The sequence below is a fragment of the Ascaphus truei genome, chromosome 17 (genome assembly GCF_040206685.1).
Source record: "Ascaphus truei isolate aAscTru1 chromosome 17, aAscTru1.hap1, whole genome shotgun sequence".
Classification (NCBI taxonomy): Eukaryota; Metazoa; Chordata; class Amphibia; order Anura; family Ascaphidae; genus Ascaphus; species Ascaphus truei.
The window spans coordinates 15,708,931-15,731,528 of NC_134499.1; the positions used below are offsets into that span (position 1 = coordinate 15,708,931).

The window sequence follows — 22,598 nt, forward strand, 5'->3', positions numbered from 1 at the left end:
CACATATTATTATTGTCTACACTTAGATTGTTGCGCTTTGTTGTTTTTCTCCCTATATGCTCCCCCTGGATTTTGAGAGGAAATTTCTACATTTTGGGGACAAGTGAAGACAAACTCTACCAGAGGGTTTGAGCAGGGAGTTACAACGTTTATTTTATCACATTTTTGCACATTTATTGGCACTATTTTTCACTGTTGCAAAATAATTATGTGCTGTTTCACGTATATTGTCACTTTATAGTTAGTGACCACTTTTAGTGTTTAGCGCCTTCTTTTCACACCATTACTTTGTCACAATTATTTTTATGTATCCAACACTTATTCTTGAAGGGAAAAAATATTCCCATGTTTAGCAAATAGACAATGCAATTTGTAACAGTATGAGTATAGCAAAAAAAGAACAATTTATACTAATTTTAGAAATATTACATATGCTGTTAGCAATACTTATTACTTTGGTATTATTAATGGCAAGAGAAAAAGAATAAAGACAAATAGAGCAAAAAGTAAATATTTAAATAATTTAGATTTATTGATTTTCTTTTTTAAAGCAGAGATTTAGATTTCAAAATGTGACAGCAGATAGGAATCACTTGGCCAACTTTGTCTGCCCATTTTCCTCTCTGGATTGGAAATAATATACTGTAGCAGTTGACACTTTCACTTTTTGTCAGGCGGATGTTATTATAAGAATGTCTTCAGCAGGTATTGTTACTGTTACTGGCTCAGTTACAGAGATCACTTTTGCAGCATCGAGTTGAAGATACCCAGTTCTTCATTTGCAAGCAGAATGACTCAGTAGTGCATCCCTGTAGCAACATAACTAGAATAAAAAGATGTAATTTATTGACAGGTATAGTATAACAAATTAACATATAACAGAGATGGGAGTCATTTAATTTGGGGGTTCTCATACTGTATTTTACAAAATTCAAATATTTACTAAACTTTGTTATGCCGTGAGGTACCTTTCAGAGCTGGATGACACATAGTGGTCTATTTACTAAAGTGTCCTGGCTGCCAAAGTTTGGGCAAAACCAGTGCAAAAAAACACAGCCTTTCTGTTTTATTATCATTATTTTCATTATACATAAGGAATCCCCCTAAAAACTATGGGAGCTTTTCCTTGAATAAATCTGGAGCAATACATTTACAGAGGGATCCCTATAGTTCCATTCAGCTACAGGTAAAAACTAACATTGCACTTATGGGTGGATAGCGGTTTTAAAAGTACATCCTGCACCTTATCTGATACGTTCATTGAGAACATCTGAATTCAGTATTTTGGAGATGAGGCTTCCAGAACTGGGCCCAGCAGGTGAGATTTCCTTAATGCTTTGCAAAATCCACAGATGGATCACGTGTTATTTCAAGTTACTTACAGATGGGGTAATTCATCATCATAAACATGCAATGAACGACACCTGAACCGCAGGTTTCAATGCCGTAGGTGCACGTTTCGACATTTTTGCAGTCGGCGGTAAGACACTGCAATGCATCCGCTGCAAATAAAACAGCACATTAATCCTGAGAGAACACAGTATTGACTGAAAGCACGAAGGGGAAATGTTTTGAGATAATAACATTTGCTCCTGTAGCACTGTTTCCCCCACCCTCTGGAAGATGTTACTCTGCTACTGGTGCTGTGGTGCTGTGGCATACCTGTGAGGGTCCAGGAGAGCTGAGATGCCTGTGATGATAGGGAGACTACAGTAGGACAGGCTTTTGCTAGTTCTTTATGGTGTCAGTGCCACCAGTTGTAGTGGCTCCAGAGTCTCCTCTACAATACACTCTAGCCATTCTCCCTGCCCAAATGACTGGTACCCAGGCAGGAGTATATAAAACGGATGCTCTTTTGCAGCAGTCACTGAGATGGTATATACAGCGGTGCAGATGCATAGGAAGTGTCCCCAGAAATCAGGAAGGTGTGGGACCACTGATAGTGATGAGGCCTAGGTATAATTCAGGTGTTCAGGGGCATGCTCATCCCTGATGGGAGAGACTCACAGCCCTTCCAGTTGTCCAACCTCCAGACCAGTACTGACTCTAACTTTGCACTCCTCCCTGACACCAAGGAGGGGAGGACATAATGTCTGTGCCACGATTGGCTACACACAACCACTATGACACCGCCTCTCCTATCAATCAGAGAGCAGCATGAGGCCGGTCAAAGCCCCAGGATAACTTGTCACAGCCCGCAGCGCTATCGGGACTTATATAACAAGCGGCAAAGAGGCAACCTAGACCAGCTTGGCTACACTGTCCCCTGGGTGGAAATTCCATGCCCTCACTGGAATCATCTGGAGCATGCAAAAGAATTATAGGTTACACATCATGAATGGTACACATAACTATACCCATTTCACCCACTGGTGACAGTGTTGAACACGAACTCTTCTAACATGGAGTATGGAGAAACTACTTATTGTATCTAGGGTCAGGCTTTTTGTTCACCCGCCCCTTAAAATCTTTGAATCAGATAGAATAAATTTTTGGAGCACGAGCGTCCTGGCGTACCTCCACTCGATCTTTGAATATACTGTACATGTCCCTCTCAGCCACTCCTGCGTGATGGAACATATAGTGGATTCAATAACGAATTCTTGGTAACTGGTTTTAGAGTACAAATAATCATTAACAGCCAGCTTAAGCCAATCATGCCTCTGATCTTCTATTTCCTGTTTAATAGTCTCTGGCACGTAGGGGAAATTATAGCCATGAGACTGACGGTACCAATTTCTTATTGCTCGATAAGCTCGGCTAAACCTCAGGACTTCCAGCTCCCTGGCCAGGTAGTACCCAAATCCCTGGGTCATTAGGGTCCGCCTCTTGATACAATATAGAGGGAACCTTAGGTTTTCTTCTCCCAAGATTAATTTCCCCTTCCCTCTTACGGAAAGCTTTGGTCGATTCCCCCAGAGAGAATTTACCTTCTTCCCACTAGTGATCCACTATCTGGCCAGGTCGGGTGCATACAGCAGAGACTGCAACTATTCTAACACAAACCAGTGGCAATCGCAAAAAAGACCCAGGTACACCCAGGTACATTCTGAATACATGCCTTAATCTTGCCTTAAACTAGCCCCAGCATTTCTGCATTGTTTAATAACCCATCAGATTAACAGCGGGGGTCCCTGGCAGTCCCATTCAAACTGATGGAGCACTGATGCGGAGCAGGCTACACCACACGTTGCCAGTGTATAGTTCTCTATCTTGGATGGGACTTCCTGATGCAGTGCACGTTAAGCAACGGAGCTACACTTTAACAGCGTGCAGCGGACCCTGTGCAAGGACATTCCAGCCCTCCATCCAGTGAGACGATGCTGATCCGAGGGAAGAGGAAGTCCAGGAGCCACTGGGGAGAGATAGGATTTCATCCCATCCCTAGCCCAGCAGAGTCTTGACTGATTCAACGCCGTTTGCTGTTGTGGTAACATGTCCAAAACATGTCATGCCTGTTATATTCATTTTTAATGTACGTGTAATACTCACCCGCTGAATGACATCAATACAATATTTCTCTATATACTACACTGAGGTTTTGCGCTGTTTTCTTTTTTTGTTTTCTGATCTAGTATATGTTGTGGAGCCATCCTTATTGAACAGCTGCAGTAACCTCATCTTTACACATGTGAACAGGACAGATTTTTATTGTATTTACTTGGTTATGATTCTATTACAACACTTTTGGTTACTTAACCACTTTTATATTGTAAACATCACAATATAGGTCTTGTAAATAACATATTTGCTATATCATTGTGCGCACTTTAATCACTTTTTCACTAGTATGCTAGGTCAGAATTTATATAAACAAGATATGGCACCAAGAAGCAAAATATACTTGGCCAACGTCACGTTTCAAAAACAAGAGACTGAGATTCAAAATGGATTTAGGATTCGCTTGCAATGAAGCCCAATTTGTATTTTATTTATAAACAAAATATGGTCATTTTGCCACTATGATTCCGATTACAGTCGGTATTGTGTGAAATCTTCCAGAATATTTTTAAGAAAAAAATACTGTAGAGATGTTAAATATTTTGATTTCTTAAGACTCCCTTATAATAAGACACTGCAACTTTTTCTGAGTTCTTCTTGTAGTACTCTAAGAAAAAGTACTGTAAGTACTTATTATGTTTTACTTACTGCTTTGTTTTAGGCCAGCTACATGGGATTACACCCTTATTGAGTCATAGCTTGTGTAAATTGACATACGGTAATATACATTTTGTGCAAATCAATTTCTCTTAATCAAATCTTGTAATACTACAATTTACAGTAATGTAATTATTCAAATTAAATAAGGAATATGGAAACAATAATGGTCATATGAGGATGGTTTCAACTATTCAAAAATTGCATTGATCAAAGATAATTTAACAGTCACTAATAAAAAAAATGAATTCACATTGGTTATCATTCTTATGGTAGCTCTACAGTAACTATTGTAATATATTGCTCCAAATAATTGCATTCCTATTATACAAAGCTGCTATACTCACCATGTATGAGGAATGCACCCAGCATGAGCAAGATAACAGCTGCTTTCATGTTGAGTCTCTGAGTCTGTGCTCTGTATCACTATTCTTCCAAGTTCTGCCTTATAAAGCCCTAAAAGTCCTCTTTACTGCTGTGAACACAGCCTTCTCAGGGGTACCCCAGGGGTACTAAGAACTGCAGACGGGTTCGGTGAGAATCAATGAATCTTTATTGCACAAGGAGATGACACATTAGCAAGCAGCTTCAGTGTGATCTGGGGTGGGTAACACCACCCCAGTATTTATAGCCTTGGTTATAGAAGATAAGGCGGCACTGCCCTATTACAATCTAAAAACTCTACATATGCTTTATTTGAGCTTGGTTAGCATAAAATCCCTCCCTCCCATATATTTGTTTTTACCAAAGTTACGTTTTAATCTCCTTATTAAGCACATGATATTCTGAAATAGCCTCAGAGCAAACCTTGCCCACTCATACATTCTATCATACAGACATGGTACAATAACAAAGTGCGTCAGGGTACTGATACATTGTATCGCTATAATTCTGGGCGTAAAGCCACAGACACAGCCTTGGAACTTCAATTATTCTCCAAACCACAGGGGAGCGGTGGGGAAATTCATGGAAAAGAATAAATCATATAGTACAATAATGCAAACACAATAAATAATAAGTGAAAAAAGGCTATACATTTCCTACTCACAATGGGGCCGATATCACAAAGCAGAAATCCAAACAGTGGCAATGTTGTCTCTGACTGGTATGATGCAGATGGTCCAGTGAATCTCAAAGATAGAAAGACAGACCCATGGTGCAGATCAACTTTAAAAATACAATTTATCACAATAACTCACAAATGGAAGCTTACACTCAGTTGAAGATCAAATGGCAGATATAGTAGACAATGGGTTCTCTTCGAACATGATGTTGCGCTGAACGCGATGCACTGAGACACGCAAACAGGCACTTTGCATCCTAAAACTGACCTTTTTCATGACATTTTTCTAAGTCCATTTTGCACGTTCGTTACCCTGTTTGCGTTCAATTCTGCCCTTATGCGGGATGCACAAAGCAACGCAACCTTAGCGTATGCGAAAGTTGCGTTCAACAAAACACGTCAGCTCAAGGAAGCCACAAAAAATGCTGGACTTAGAAAAAATTTCTTTGTTTACATTTTTGCATGTGCAAAACCCATACAACAGACCAGTATGTGTCCCCGGCTCACCAAGTGGGGGTCCACCGTGGTAGTCCAGGGGTCACCACTGCCGTCCCGGGGTCCCCGCAAGCCTGCGGTACCAATGTTGCGCCTCCAAAAATAATAAACAATATTTATAGCTAAATACACCCCCCTAACACATACAATACAGTAATGGGCAAAATTACTATTATCCACATATGGATAATAATGCATTTGCCCATTTTAAACACATATAAATTACATTAAATACAGTAAATACATATTACACTTACCTTTTACAGGTACCCACGATGAAGGCCGTCTTCATCCTCATCTTCATCCTGCCCATGTCCCTCCGGTGCTGAAAAACATACACAAGAATAAAAATAGCCCCTAACCCCTTAATCACCTTAGCGGTCATTAACCGCTACAGTCATTAAGGGGTTAACCCACACTCACCCAACACTCGGGAGGTCTAAATACCCCCCCCCACTACCCATCCCATGAGGCCTAACCACCCTCACCCACTAACACAGGCGGGAGTCCTATCCACATACCCTTGGGGACAATACCCCCTTCCCCCACCCCCAGTACCCACAAGAAAAACAATACACAGCCCCACGATAAATATCATTATATTTATTCTATACATAACCCACCCCCTGTGCCCACCCATAAATACATGATTATTATTTTACATACAGGGTCAATACCCCAGGCCCACGGGAGTCCCAGTGGGTCTGATGGGTCACCTCACAGACCTACAGTAGCCCAGCACCATGTTTCAAACAGGGTCTGGAGGCCTATGTGTGGTCCCCGCCAGGTGCCATGGTCAACCAGGTGGTCTCCGTGGGTCACCGTGGGTCACAATGGGGCCCCACAGGTAGGCCTGCAGCTGTTGGGGGGCCCCGGGTCAGACCCACAGGTGTCTGAGGGGACTTGGGTGGTTCCCACGGGGGTCTGGTGGCCCTCGGGTGGTCCCTACGGGTCTGCGGTGCCCCCACAGATGTGTGGCCACCGGTTCTTCCCTGCAGGTGTCCCCCGTGGACCCAGCAGCCGGTTACCCGTGAGAAGCCAGAGGAGACCGCAGGTGGTCTCCATAGGTCCACTGCAGACCAAAAGGAACCAACCCTGTATGTAAAAAAAATAAACCTGTCCTATACATTAAATACATCAATCCCCCCCCCAACACAAACAGTCAAATAATGTGCAAAATAATTATTACCAAGATAGGGATAATAGATTATTTGCCCATTATTAAACACATTAACTAGCATAATAAAATAAATAAAGTTCTACTGACCTCATCAATAAGGAGCCCCCTCGACAGCAAAATCTGTGTCCTCCGTTGCCAACAAAATACATAGCCAATACATTCAATTACAATCTGATATCAATGAACCCCTTAATCATCTTATCGGATAATAACCGCCAAAATAATTAAGAGGTTAAGCCACCCTGGCCCGATACCCACCCTTCATACATTCATTTGTACGTTTGCTTCATCACGCAACTATATATATATATATATATATATATATATATATATATATATATATATATATATATATATAATATATACAATGAAGGTCTGCGCTCGTGTATGAATAGCCAGAAATATAGGAAATCTAAATATAGACTAATAATAGATAATGATTATATAAAAAATAATAATAAATTATAATAATATAATATATCCTTATAAAATGAAATTAATATACCAATAGTGCATAATGGATGTCTAATAAAAACAGCTAAAAAATACAATTTAAACAAAAAAATGTGTGTGGTGCTGTGAACTTTCCTTGATCTGCTCAATGCAGATAGTCCTATAGAGTCCAACAAATAAGTCCAATGATTGCGGAATAACAGTAGCACTATTAGGACCGACAGGCAGCTTCTTTAAAAGGGCACAACGACTTCCCTCTCCACCTGCATAGAAAGATAAAAGAAAAAAAAGCGCCAAATCCTAGTGCATTACTGTGCAAAAATCGATATATTTAATTCCCAAAAATCTCAATAAAAATGAACTCACAAACATAAAACAATTAAAAGCATTGTATGAGATATACTCATGCTCCTAGGACCAGGAAACGCTGCTTTGCTGCTGTAATCCCTCCGTGACTCCACTGGAACAGAATGCTGCCTCCGTTGTTCACTGCCTGCAGGAACTGACGTATCAGGCGCTCCGCGATGGTCTCTCACCGGGTACACACCACCAGTTGATCTTTAGTTCCCACCGGTGACGGTAGATGCCGCGGACCAGCGGATGACGTCACGGGAATCGTGCTGGATACCGGACCGGTATAGATTAAAGCAGTTCGATAGCAAGCGTTGGTGAAAGTCCACTGCACACCTTCCCTACGCGTTTCGTCAGATTAACTGACTTCTTCAGGGGAAGGCTCTGGGTGTGTGGTGTCTCATATTATATACCTCCCCGAGTCCAATTAGCTTAATTATTAAACATATTAACTAGCATAATAAAATAAATAAAGTTCTACTGACCTCATCAATAAGGAGCCCCCTCGACAGCAAAATCTGTGTCCTCCGTTGCCAACAAAATACATAGCCAATACATTGCAATTACAATCTGATATCAATGAACCCCTTAATCATCTTATCGGATAATAACCGCCAAAATAATTAAGAGGTTAAGCCACCCTGGCCCGATACCCACCCTTCATACATTCATTTGTACGTTTGCTTCATCACGCAACTATATATATATATATATATATATATATATATATATATATATATATGTATATATATAAAAGTATACATTACCGCATAGCAGCAAAAAGGGAGACAGCACTCAGGTGAATGAAAATAAATGTATTAAATACAGCACATAACTCCAACGTTTCGAGTCACTGTCCTGTGTCTGTTGCACCACCCTGAGGAAGATCCCCCTGTGGGATTGAAACGTTGGAGTTATGTGCTGTATTTAATACATTTATTTTCATTCACCTGAGTGCTGTCTCCCTTTTTGCTGCTATGCGGTAATGTATACTTTTATTATTTATATGGGACATGCACCTATTCATTATTGAATTTCTATTGGAGTGCCAGTGATTTTTTATCACACATATATATATAATATATATATATATATATATATATATATATATACACACACACACATGATGAACCAATATACAAATAAATGTTTAAGGGTTATCAAAAACATGTTCTAATACAAATACCACTTATCCATATCAGCCACAGTAAAATAAAATCCTATTTCCTAAAAAAAATCAATCTAATCTTCCAATCAAAAGCATTAAATGCCAATCAAAACATTGAATTTACATTGTATACATGATGCATAAAATCTATGCACCATGTACTGTATTCTCTGCCAATCAATGTTACCAATAAAATATTCCCAACAAAATGCCATTAAATCCAAACAAGTAAACTATTTAAACCAAGCAAGTCAACAGAAATCAATTAGCATTCCTTAATCAAATCCCAAAACAATTAAAATACCATCCATAACAATTACACAATTAACTATTTCAATCGTTAAAACAAGTTACTATCAGACAAAATATAAGTACCAAAAAGAATACAATATACAAAAGCAAGCCTCACCATGACCTAAAGTACAGCATACAACACCAAAAATTACATCTATCTAATTTCAAAATACATTACACACACATTTAAGCATAGCAGCATAGCCAAAAACATTTTAAAGACAGCAAAACAAGCATTTCCTTTCAAATCTGAAGTCGAGTTCATAACAAGCGAAGGGACGATTTCCCTGGGAAACCTGGAACAAAGCGGAGGCCACGTATACCTTACGTCCTGGCGTATCGAACACCCTGCGGAACTCTTGGGTGAAGACTCCTATGTTCTGTGTGAGGTCTGGTCTCCGCTTCCAGATGGGGGAAGCCCAAGTGAGTGCATCATCTGTAAGGAGGGAGAAAATATAAGCCACCTTTGAGCGCTGCGAGGTAAAGCGAGAGGAGTTCTTTTCAAATTGAACAGCACAGTGATTCAGGAATCCACGACAATCGTGGGGGTCCCATCCATACCGGTTGGGAGTGGGAAATCGGGGTTCTTGGAGGAGAAGCAAAAGGGTTCTGAACTAATTCCAGAGAGTTTGTAAACTTTGGTCATTGGCCTCTAACTTGTTAGATAAATCAGACAAGGTATTGGCGTGTGAGCTCAGGACTCTTCCTACCTCAGTGGGGTCGGGGTTTGTAGGGCCGAGCATACTGTGACGCAAAGCTCACCACAAACGAGACCGCGGGGCTGAGGTAGGGAATTATTGCAAGACACCTCCCACAACCACGAAGGCACGTCCAGAGTGTAGAATGGTCTTGCAAGCCGGTTCTAGGGATACAGAGTTCAGAGTAATCGTGATAACAAGACAGGTCAGGATTGGAGAGCAGGATCATAGGTGTACTTAGCTGAAGTCAGGAGTGGAGATATCAACGTAGTCGTGTAACGGATAGCCAGGGTCAGTGCAGGAGATTCTAGACTAGCCGTACAAGCCAGGGTCAGAGCAGGAGAAACAGCGGAGTCCAGGTACAAAGCAAGGGTCAGGTATCAGGCAGGCAAACAGACAGGATCATGGAGAAGTAAGCGTCACACAAGGGATTATGCTCGGCAAGGAGTGAACATCCAAACAAACACTTAAAGGAGCCTCCCACCAATGGGAGGTCCACAGACAGCAGGAACGCGTACTGATAGGCTACTGGGTAAGGCCCTATTGAATAGCCTAATAGAAGGGGAGGAAGAATCCCGCAAACGTGAGCGTGCACCGCACGTCACTGGTGCCTCAGCTGGTGAGCCGGTCGCACGCCAGGGTTCCGCCGGCATCCCGAAGACAGAGGTTGTAGGCGGGGTAAGACCCAGTGACGCATTGGGTACTGTCCCTGCGTCGCGCGTCACTGGGATCAGTAGAAGCAGAGGCGGAGCAGCCAGGGGGTTGCGCATCATGGCCCGGAGGAAGGGAAGTTGGGCGCGCGCTATGTGCACGCGCACTGGTGCCGCGACGCGCCTCCTGCACGAGTGCGAGCCATGGGGGTAAGTTGCCTTTGGAGGAAGGCTGGTGAATCCTTACAGTACGTCTGTTTCTAAGGAATAAATCGCAATTTGTTTTATTTCTTGGTTTTGCTCAGTGATATGATCCCAGTATAAAGGTGTAAATTCCTGATCTCCCGTGACAGAGACAGAGAAAATGGGGGAAAGGCACAGAGAATGGGGGGAGAGAGAAACACAGATAATGGGGGATAGAGAGACAGACAATGGGGAGAGGGATACAGAGAATGGGGGAGAGAGAAACAAACAAAGAATGGGGGAGAGAGACACAGAGAATGGGGGAGAGAGACACACACAGAGAATGGGGGAAGGGGAGAGAGAGAGACACAGAGAATGAGGTTGGGGGAGAGAGAGACACAGAGAATGGGGGAGAGCGAGAGACACACAGAAAATGGAGAATGGGGGAGAGAGATACAGAGAATGGGGGAGAGAGAGACACACAGAGAATGGGGGAGAAAGAGACATAGAGAATGGGTGAGAGAGACACACAGGGAATGGAGTAGAGAGAAAGACAGAATGGGAGAGAGAGTCAACAGAATGGAGGAGAGAGAGAGACAGAGAATGGGGGAGAGAGAGACACAGGGTTGGTTGGAGAGATAATGGAGGGATGGGGTGGGGGAGAGAGAATGGAGGGGATAGGGTGGGGGAGAGAGAATTGAGGGGATTGGGTGGGGGGAGAGAGAGAATGGGGGGATGGGGCGAGAGAGAATGGAGGGACGGGAGGACAGAATGGAGGGATGGAGTGGGAAAGAGAATGGAGGGATGGGGGAGAGAGAGAATGGATGAATGGATGGGGTATAGAGAATGGAGGGATGGGGAGAAAATGGAGGGATGCAGGAAAGAGAATGGAGGGATGGGGAGTGACAGAATGGAGGGAATGGGGGAGAGAGAATGGAGGGATTGGGGAGAGAGAATGGAGGAATGAGGGAGAAAGAGAATGGAGGGATGGGGAGAGAGAGAATGGAGGGAATGGGGGAGAGAGAATGGAGGGATTGGGGAGAGAGAATGGAGGAATGAGGGAGAAAGAGAATGGAGGGATGGGGAAGAGAGAGAATGGAGGGAATGGGGGAGAGAGAATGGAGGGATGGGGGACAGAGAATGGAGGGAAGGGGGAAAGAGAACGGAGGGATGAGGGAGAGAGAGAATAGAGGGATGGGGAGAGAGAATGGAGGATGGGGGGAGAGGGAGAATGAGGTGTGTGTGAGAAAGATGGGTGGACAGAGAGGAGAGACATAAAGGAGAAGGGGTGCTGTTGGTGACGCCATTTGTTTTATAAATATTTTTTTAATGTGTCCCGGTTTTTACTTTTCTAAATCTGGTCACCCTAGATTCACTGGACCATCTGAATCATACCAGCCAGAGACAACATTGCCACTGTTTGGATTCCTAAGAAAAAAGAGTGGTGTGGATAGCGCTAAAAACTGATCAAAACAAATATGATAGTGATTGTAAGGACAACAGTGTGGATATTAAATTAATTAATAAACAAGGCTGCCAGGAACATCTAACCCAAACACAGTTAGTGAGACACAGATAAAAAAAAACAGATAAAAAAAGGATGTCAGGCCATTGCACGCAAGTTAGAATCGGATAATACCACACCAACAGCACTAAAAAAAATTTTGGTAGATAGTATTAAATTTATTTTAACACATAACCACTTTCAGTTTAATTCACAATTTTTCAAACAAGTCTGTGGAACGGCGATGGGCACGAGGTTTGCCCCGAGTTATGCCAACCTTTTTATGGACAGTTGGGAAGAAGATTACATTTGGAACAACTGTCCTCTCGGGGCATACCTGGTGCTCTGGCGCCGTTTCATAGATGACGTTATATTTGTTTGGTCCGGCAGCCAGATACAGTTGGAGACATTTTTTATATATTTAAACTCCAATGATAGGGATTTGAAATTTACTTTTAACCACCACAAGGAACATATAGAGTTTCTAGACCTCCAAATGTACATTAGTAACAATAAAATAGAAACTAAAACATTCTTTAAGTCTGTCCAGGCTAATAACTATTTAAGGGCAGACAGCCAGCACAATCCTAGCTGGATCCGGAATATCCCAAAGGGTCAGCTCACACGCCTGAAGCGCAACTGCTCAAATCCTGGGGAGTTTGAGCTTCAGGCAAATGAGCTTAAAAATAAATTCCGCGATAGAAGTTACCCAGAACATTTACTTGAGGCAGCATCCATTCAGGTGGAAGAAATTGAGAGGGATACATTACTGGAATACAAAGATAAAAATGCATCAAATAAAAATACTGAAGTTTCATTTATAACCCAGTATAATGAGATGGCGCCAAAAATACGCCAGATTTTTAACAAACACTGGCATATGCTCTTGTGTGATACAACTTTATCTAAATGTCTCCCCGAAAAACCTAAAATCATTTTTATAAAAGCACCAAATATTAAAATGCGTCTAGCACCTAGTTGCCCATTGGAAAATACAAAATTAAAAATAAACAGCAAAAGAAAGGTTTTTTTTAAATGCACCAAATGTATGGCCTGTTCATTTAGTAGAAGCACCGATACCTTTAAATCAAATGTTACAGAAAAAATATACACTATAAAAACATCTATCAATTGTGACAATTCATTTGTCATCTATCTGTTGCAGTGCCCCTGTGGCCTACAATATGTAGGCAGAACAGGAAGATGTTATAAGAGAAGAGTGTATGAACACATTTATAACATAAAAAGAGGTTTAGATACACACAGTGTTTCACATCATTTCAAAATTCATCATAATAAGAATCCGATGGGTTTAAAATGTCAAGCCATAGAAACCGTACAAAAACACTGGAGAGGAGGTAATTTACTTAAACAGATCAGTAGGCGTGAAGCCTACTGGATCTATGAATTAAAAACACTCTCACCTAACTGTCTCAACATTGATTTTGATCTAGGTGTTTTTCTTAAATGATTCTTAAAAGACTCTTTTAAACCATTTTTAAATAAATTATGAATATACATTTTTACTGTAGATAAATTAATCGATAGTTTTTTAATTGATTTTTAACATTATAAATTTTAAAATATTCTAATATAATGGGTATTTAAATTTAAATTTATAATAGCTGCTGCAATTCCCAAAGCCATTTGTGTGCAGAGTGTGCTACATCAATATGGAATAAGATTACATCATTAATTTAGGGTGTGTAATTCAGTCTGTTAAAATAAGATGTAATAGGTATAATTGGTAACATGATTGAAATGATATATGTTTTTATGTATATATGTTTGTTGTTTTTATGTAGTTTTATTTGTGTGTTAAGGCTGCCTTTTACACAGGACATGATTGACAGAATGTGACACCAATTAGGGCTAACACCAATTTGTTTTGAGTGACATTTGCTTGAGCCAATGGTGAGCGCTTTGTCTGTATATCAAGCCGTCATGAACTGTGCTCATTACCCCCTGAAGAAGTGCGCATGCGCACGAAACGCGTTGGGCCTTTGAGAGTCCATTACCAGCATCACTGAGAGAGGAGTGGAGCCTTGCAGCAGTTCCTGGAGTTGAGATCATAAGGAGCTGGCATTTGGAGTGCGATCCGGTATCCCTGTCCCGCCCGCTGTGACGCAGTTCCGGGTGAAAACGGAAGGCGTTTTGTGGAGTAGAAGGCAGAGTCGCCATTTTCGGCATCAGCACGAGGAGTGACCTGCAGGAATCCACATGCGGCACGCGCTCACAAGCATCTACCGACAGACGATCGATTCACTATCCACTTGCCTATATCCTGTGGTCTTGCTGTAAGTAGGATTCCGGTTTTAAAACACCGGAACCTGAACCCGCTCGTCACCAGTGTGCTGGATTTTACTGTGTTCATTAAAACCGTTAATATTAGTCAGCCTATTGTTTAGTGTTGTTTAAGTGTTGTTTGTGTTTGTTTGTGTATGTCTATATGTGTTAAGTTTTAACCAACTGTGTTACACTATGATTTTGTTCTCTTGTCTTCCCTGCATGGCATATTACTTTTGCTGCTGAGGAATCTGCTGTCCACTGGACTAGAACACCAATCACTGGACATTTCAAGCCATCTATTGGACTTTATTTACTATCCAATTGGACTCTAAGGCGCCGGTCTGTATCTGTTTTTTTAACTGTTTGGATTCCTGCTTTATTATTTCCGCTCCATTTTGAGTAGGAAATGTAAAGTCTTTTTTTCACTTATTATTCATTGAGTTTGGCATTATTGCACTTTGTGTTTTTTTTTATTTTACATGGCTTTCACCACCGCTCCCCTATGGTTTGGAGAATATTCATTTGGTAAGACTTTTGAAACAATCTTTATCTAGGGTTGAGTGGAGGTCCTCGCCTCTTATTTTATGACTTATTGCACCTGCAGCATTGCTCCCCCCTCTGTGAGATGTTGCAGTGGCTGCTGGTGTTTGTGGTGAGGTCATACCTGTGAGGGTCCAGGAGAGCTGAGTGATCCGTGTTGTAGTTGAGGACCAGGACAGGCTCTTGATGAGTTAGGTGTTCTTTTACTGGTGGCAGCTCCTCCAGCTCCAGTGGCTCCAGGGTATCCAGAGACAGTCTCCCACTGAAACAGACTTCTTCCTCCCCCCCCCCCCCCCGACTTCCCAATAGACTGAGAACTCAACAGGGGTATATACAAAAATGGCACTTTATTTAAGCAGTCACTGCAGATGTTCTCACAGCGGATGCATGGGTCACAGAGGATTCCAGGCCTCTGGATGGTGCTACTGTAGCTCTCTTCTAATAGAGGCATCAGATCTCCCATGACCAGCCAGCCCATGAGGGACAGACTAGCCTATCTCCCTGCCAGCTGGGGCTCCTCCAAATTTTCACTTCCTCCCTTAGGCTCAGAAGGGGAGGGAACAGGATCTGCACCATGATAGGCTGCACACAGATTCCTATGACACCACCACTTCAGTCACTCAGGGAGTCAGAACGAGGGGGGGGGGTGGGATTGCTTGTCACAACCTGTAGCTACAAAGGACTTATGTGACAAGAGGTAGAGAAGAAATCTGGGCCAGCCATGTTACATATTTGGTGGTGTAGACTTAGTACATTTGCACTTTATTATTTCATGCCTATTTTTCACGATATTTTCAGTAATATTTACACCTTTATCACTGGGTTTTAAGAGCGTGCTAAAGCGCCATCTAGTATTTTTTGGTGTCTTGGAAGTTCAATTGTCAACAAAACTCATCTTTACCCACAAACACTTATCATACATCCACATAAAACAGAAATGGAGATATATTGGGGAATCCTTGATGGAGAAGGATTTAGGAGTGCTTGTAGACAGCAGGCTTAGCAATAGTGCCCAATGTCATGCAGTAGCTGCAAAGGCAAACAAGATCTTGTCTTGCATCAAATGGGCAATGGATGGAAGGGAAGTAAACATAATTATGCCCCTTTACAAAGCATTAGTAAGACCACACCTTGAATATGGAGTACAATTTTGGGCACCAACCCTAAGAAAAGACATTATGCAACTAGAGAGAGTGCAGAGAAGAGCCACCAAATTAATAAAGGGGACAGACAATCTAACTTATGAGGAGAGGCTAGCTAAATTAGATTTATTTACATTAGAAAAGAGGCGTCTAAGAGGGGATATGATAACTATATACAAATATATTCAGGGACAATACAAGGAGCTTTCAAAAGAACTATTCATCCCACGGGCAGTACAAAGGACTCGGGGCCATCCCTTACGGTTGGAGGAAAGGAAATTTCACCAGCAACAAAGTAAAGGGTTCTTTACAGTAAGGGCAGTTAAAATGTGGAATTCATTACCCATGGAGACTGTGATGGCAGATACAATAGATTTGTTCAAAAAAAGGTTGGATATCTTTTTAGATGGGAAAGGTATACAGGGATATACCAAATAAGTATACTGGGAAGGATGTTGATCCAGGGATTAATCCGATTGCCAATTCTTGGAGTCAGGAAGGAATTAATTTTTCCCCTTAATGGGGTTTTTTGTTTGTCTTCCTCTGGATCAATAAGTATAGATATAGGATAAAGTATCTGTTGTCTAAATTTAGCATAGGTTGAACTTGATGGACGGAAGTCTTTTTTCAACCACATCTACTATGTAACTATGTAAGAAGAGACAAAATGGATGACCAGTAATGCCATTGAAGGGATTGGGGGAATTGTTATATGGATATGTATTGGTTTTTTTTTATATATATTGGGTAGGTGTTTTTTTTATGCATTTGGGGTGGTGGGGGAGGTTCTATATATTTTGGGGGTGGGGATTTTTTTGTATGTATTTGAGGGTGGGAAGTTTTTTGGTATATATCTTGTTGGGGGAATTGTGTGAGGGGGAGGGAATGAGTGAGCGTGGGGTAATTGACGGACGGAGAGAGAGGGGGTTAGTGAGGAAAAGAGGGAGGAAGAGTGAGACGCAAGGGAGAGAAATACATGCGAGGCGGGAGAGAGAGAGGGGGTGAGATGGAAGGGAAATACATGGGAAGAGGAGGGGGGAAAGAGAGGGGCTCATGAGGTGTGAAATGGGGCGGCGGCTCACAATACCGCCGACACGGGGGGGGGGCCTGCTTAAAATGTTTGTCCTGGGTCCCACGATTTCTGTTGGTGGCCCTGAACGCCAGACCCTCTTTCTTCTGTAAAGTCTCTGTCCATAATTCTTTCACACTGCTGCAATCAGGTCTCTTTACTGGCTGGGAAGTTCCCTGTTTACAGAACATGAGATGACTCAATAGAACAACAAACTATGTACTTTCCAGTCATTAGGTATTTAGTAATCCTTTATCTGCTGGTACTGCCTGTGGCTACATGTTTTGCAAAGATTAGCTTAACTAGATACAGTACAAGCTTGCTGATGTGTTTCCACTTACAAATGTATTATATTGTATTAATGCTAATTAAATACAAAAAATCTTCCATTAAGAAAGTACTGGTAGTCCAGAGGTCTTGCCAAAAAAAAATCAATTTACATTTACAGTATTGTTGGTGGTTCGACATTTCGGTCTAGAACTCAGTCCTTTATCAAGATACAAATGTTAACATACAGTGCCACTTATATACAAATGAACATTCAAACGTAACCCAGATGAGAGCTACATGCCTGATTGGCGTCTGATTAGTGTTACCCAACAGTTGGTAATTACGTAGTCCCTGTATACTGTCGCGGCTGAGTTTATTCTAACATTTACCTGGTCTCGGCCGCGACAGATACCGGGCGCGGGCCGAGGTGTCCCGTGCGCGTGCCGGAGCTTCGGAGGATCGGTCCTCCGATCGGGGCTTCCCCCTCCCCTCTCTGGGTCCGCCGGGTCCCCCGGAACCACCCACCGCCATCCCCCACATCGCGGGACACCAGAGCTCCCTCGGGGAGCCCTTGGCACGCGCGCCATGTGCGCACGCTCCCGATGAAGCGTGACCGCGCATCGGTGACGCGCGGCACGCCGAGGGAATTCAATGCTAAAGCCGGGAAACCTCGCGGCTTGCGGCTCTAGCCGAATTAGAATAAACAGTGTCGCCACTGTAAATGTAACCCTGGAACGTGAACTAGAAAAGCTCGCTGTGAAACATTATCGTAGCGCTATCAGAATGGCGGCCTTACTGCGCCATTCTAAAATGAGATGCAATTAAAAACAAAATTGTTTTTTGTTGATGAGATGCAATTAAAAACATCTTTTATTTTCTCCATTTCCCCCTCTCCCGAAATGTTTTAATAAAAAATTGAGTTAAATTTTTTTTTTTAAATCGGACTATAAACGCAAACACAATTATAAATTGACCCCTAGTGGTAAAAAAGCCATGATAATACTAATGTCAATAGACACAATGGTACTTTATATATCTAAAATAGTTGATACAGTATATTGAATGTATTCCAATGTTGCATGATCACTAGTACAGTGGTATGTGTTATGTGTGTTGTGCTGTGTAAAGCTACAGTACAAACAGCCCACAACCAGTAACCATAACATATACAAGATGTTTCCTGTACGCTTAGCTCTTTTCTGTGTTTGGAAACAGAACTTTGCACTGAACCAACATCAACTAACTTTGTAGCATGACCTTTAAACGGAGTATATCTCCAATATACATTCAACTCGGGTTCAATCACCTGCCCTATTTGAGATATCTGATATATGGTGTTAAGTTTATAGGAATGTCAGTTATGCACTTTATAGTTAGATGTCTCATCATTTTTTGTCTCGTCACCTTACATTCTGTGACGAATCCTCCTATCACATGCCTTTAAGACAATACCATGACTAAGTTATCGCAATATATAGGTCATCTTTAGTTCTTATCTTATTGTGAACATCTCAGAAATGTAATATCTCTTTATATCTCTTTATATGAACGTTTGCACAGGGCCTTACGAATTATGCGGCTTCTTACGTTCCCGTTCGTTTTGATATTTTTGTGCTGCACCTTACCCCCTATTAAGAAATCTGTACTTACCGTGGAAATAATCCTTACTTTGAGGACCCACCTATTCTCTAATCCTGACTCAAGGCAAAAGAGGTGCAATTCTGGAGCTAATAATTTCACAATTCTGTATGTTTCACAGGATTTAAATCCAGTTACAATCAATTGGATTTCTTTCTGACACATTTAGTGCAGATTTTTGTACCCAAAATGTGCACCAATTTGCCCGGATACATTGATCTCACTGTAATTAAGTCTCCCAGTTGAGAAACTGAATTGTAACAATAAAAAAACACTTGTTTATCAATTTATGGAATGGGATATTGGAAGTAATAGTATTGTTTTGTTTTCTTGTCTAATGGGAGATTTTAATAAATTACCCCTTAAAGTCTGACTTATGCTCATGTTGTTCTCAATAGCAATAACCACGGTAATTAATATATTAGAAAATCTGTGACATTCTGCAACATAACAATCACAATTACATGCATTAAACAAATTGCATTACAAATATTTCCCTTCCCTAGGTATAAGTGGACATTTACCTATAGCAAGACCTCTGCCCAACTTATTCACTGGAGACTATTTATCAACGTTTCCAGGCTGCAAAACATGGGTAAGACTGGTGCAATAAAGCACCACCATATGTATCGCCTCTCCCATGTACGGAGATACTGTTTTTCTTAACCTTTTGGTTATTACACATGTTGGCAGTGTATAGTGTTCACCAACACTACTTCCATGTACTGTACATGCTGTTTCTGGGGTATCTTAAAAACAAAACATAACACCATTTGTAGATGTAGCCATGACTACATTTGCCCCCTCCCCCTTTCCTCCTCACTATGTTGCTCCGCAGGGGAACTACACTCCCAGAATGCTCCAGGAGCTGAGGTCATGTGATACAGTACAGCTAATAGGGCTGCTAGAATCTCCTCAGGGGAGATTTGAATTTTGGGAGCGCTTGAAGTGCAAGCTGACAGTAAGTTTAGTTGGAGCCAGGACTGAGACTGGGTGTCAGTGGCACCCCCTTAGGTCCAAGATAGTTCCCAATCACCTAATTAGATTGTGGCTGCATCAGGGAAACCCCTAGCTAGGGCATTTCCCCTTTAGCTGTACATAGTTAGTTTATAGTGCCAGTGAAGATGCCACGTTGTGAAGCATAGCCTGCAATCTGCGACCCAATCCAGGCATACATCATTAAATACTATTTTATTGGTGGGATCATCCAGCTGGAACCCACCCCACGCAGAGGCTTTGCTGACGGTGACATCACTGGATCTCCAGGATCCCTGCTGTTAATTGGCCGCTCCGGGTATTGGAGTACCCGGCAGGTACCTCAACAAAAGTACACCAACGTTTCACGGGTAGCGCTACCACACACACTTTTGGGTGGGCCTTGACATTGGGTAAAAGGACATCAGGGTATTGGTGCCAAGCACCCTTTGTACTGTGGGGAAACTTACTTGGCTTAAGGGGGTTGGGAGTGTGTGTATATATATATATATATATATATATATATACAGCCGAAATAACAAAACTTGTATCAGTGCCCAATTATTTCTGGACCTATCTATCTATCTATATATATATATATATATATATATATATATATATATATATATATATATATATATATATATATATATAGATAGATAGGTCCAGAAATAATTGGGCACTGATACAAGTTTTGTTATTTCGGCTGTGTACCAAAATAAATTCAAATTACAGTTAAATAATGAATATGGGCTTACAGTGCAGTCTATCAACTTTAATTTGAGGGTATTCACATCCAAATTGGATGAAGGGTTTAGGAATTACGTCTCTTTAATATGTAGCCCCCTCTTTTTCAAGGGACCAAAAGTAATTGGACAATTGACTCAAAAGCTGTTTCATGGAGAGGTTTGGGCTATTCCTTCATTATTTCATCATCAATTAAGCAGGTAAAAGGTCTGGTGTTGATTCCAGGTGTGGCATTCACATTTGGAAGCTGTTGCTGTGAAACCACAACATGCGGTCAAAGGAGCTCTCAATACAAGTGAAACAGGGCATCCTTAGGCTGCAAAAAAAATGAAAATCCATCAGAGAGATAGCAGGAACATTAGGAGTGGCCAAATCAACAGTTTGGTACATTCTGAGAAAAAAAGAACGCACTGGTGAGCTCTGCAACACAAAAAGGCCTTGACGTCCACGGAAGACAACAGTGGTGGAAGATCTTAGGATCCTTTCCATGGTAAAGAAAAACCCCTTCACAACATCCAGCCAAGTGAAGAACACTCTCCAGGAGGTAGGCTTATTATTATCCACGTCTACCAATAAAGAGAAGACTTCACAAGAGCAAATGCAAAGGGTTATTTATTTATTTATAAAATATTTTACCAGGAAGTAATACATTGAGAGTTACCTCTCGTTTTCAAGTATGTCCTGGGCACAGAGAAAAACAAATAATACATGGTTACAAGTACAGTTACATAAATGAACAAGGTATACATTATATACAAGACATTGCATGCACAGTTAAAGAAAATATATACACTGGCGACACACTTTATTCGAGCTCGGCTAGTCCCACGAATTCGGGTATACCCGGGTGTATTGAGGTTTGTGACTGTTTTCTGCCCGAGTGCATTGAGTTATTTTCCAGGCAGGGATTGAAGCATTTTATTCCCGCTGGCTGCAATACTGCACAGTATATATATATACACTGCATTACAATTCATGAATTTATGCCATCTGGTAGACACGCGAAGCATTGCAGCCTATTAAATCCTAATCATTATCATTTAACAGATCAGCCGCCCATCAGCCAGGCATGAACCCAGGCTGGGAAGGCAAATGCAACGGGGCTTGTCAGAGGTGAGGAGCGGCGCATTCCAGGTATCTGCCAGGTACATACTGGGTATTTGCTCGAATAAAGTGTGTCGGTGCAGTATTATGAGCGTATGAAACAGTTACAGACCAGGTTAAAATCTGAGACAGCCTTAGATTTGAAAGAACTTAAACTGGTGGTGGATGTGAGGGTCTCTGGTAGGTTGTTCTAGTTTTGGGGTGCACGGAAGAAGAAGGAGGAACGTCCGGATACTTTGTTGAGCCTTGGGACCATGAATAGTCTTTTGGAGTCTGATCTCAGGTGATAGGTGCTGCATGTGGTAGGGGCGAGGAGCTTGTTCAGGTAGCTGGGTAGCTTGCCCAGAAAGTATTTGAGGGTGAGACAGGAAAGGTAAACTTTGCGCCTAGACTCTAGTGATGACCAATCTAGTTCTTTGAGCATTTCGCAGTGATGTGTGTTGTAGTTGCATTGGAGAACAAAACGACAAATTGAATTGTAGAGGGTGTCAAGTTTGCTAAGGTGGGTTTGAGGTGCCGAGCCATATACTATGTCTCCATAGTCAATAATTGGCATTAGCATCTGCTGTGCAATACGCTTTCTGACCAGGAGACTTAGGGAGGATTTGTTCCTGTAAAGTACCCCTA

General features: G+C 41.7%; 1 long non-coding RNA gene across 1 annotated transcript; it reads right to left on the bottom strand.

Annotated features, from left to right (window-relative positions):
* Positions 1 to 507: 507 nt before the first annotated feature.
* LOC142467998 (uncharacterized) lies at positions 508 to 4,754 on the bottom strand. The gene is made up of 3 exons (XR_012788553.1): positions 4,506 to 4,754; positions 1,383 to 1,502; positions 508 to 823 (listed from the first exon to the last, which is right to left on the bottom strand). It is a non-coding gene; the product is annotated as an uncharacterized LOC142467998 (long non-coding RNA).
* Between the last annotated feature and the right edge of the window lie 17,844 nt (positions 4,755 to 22,598).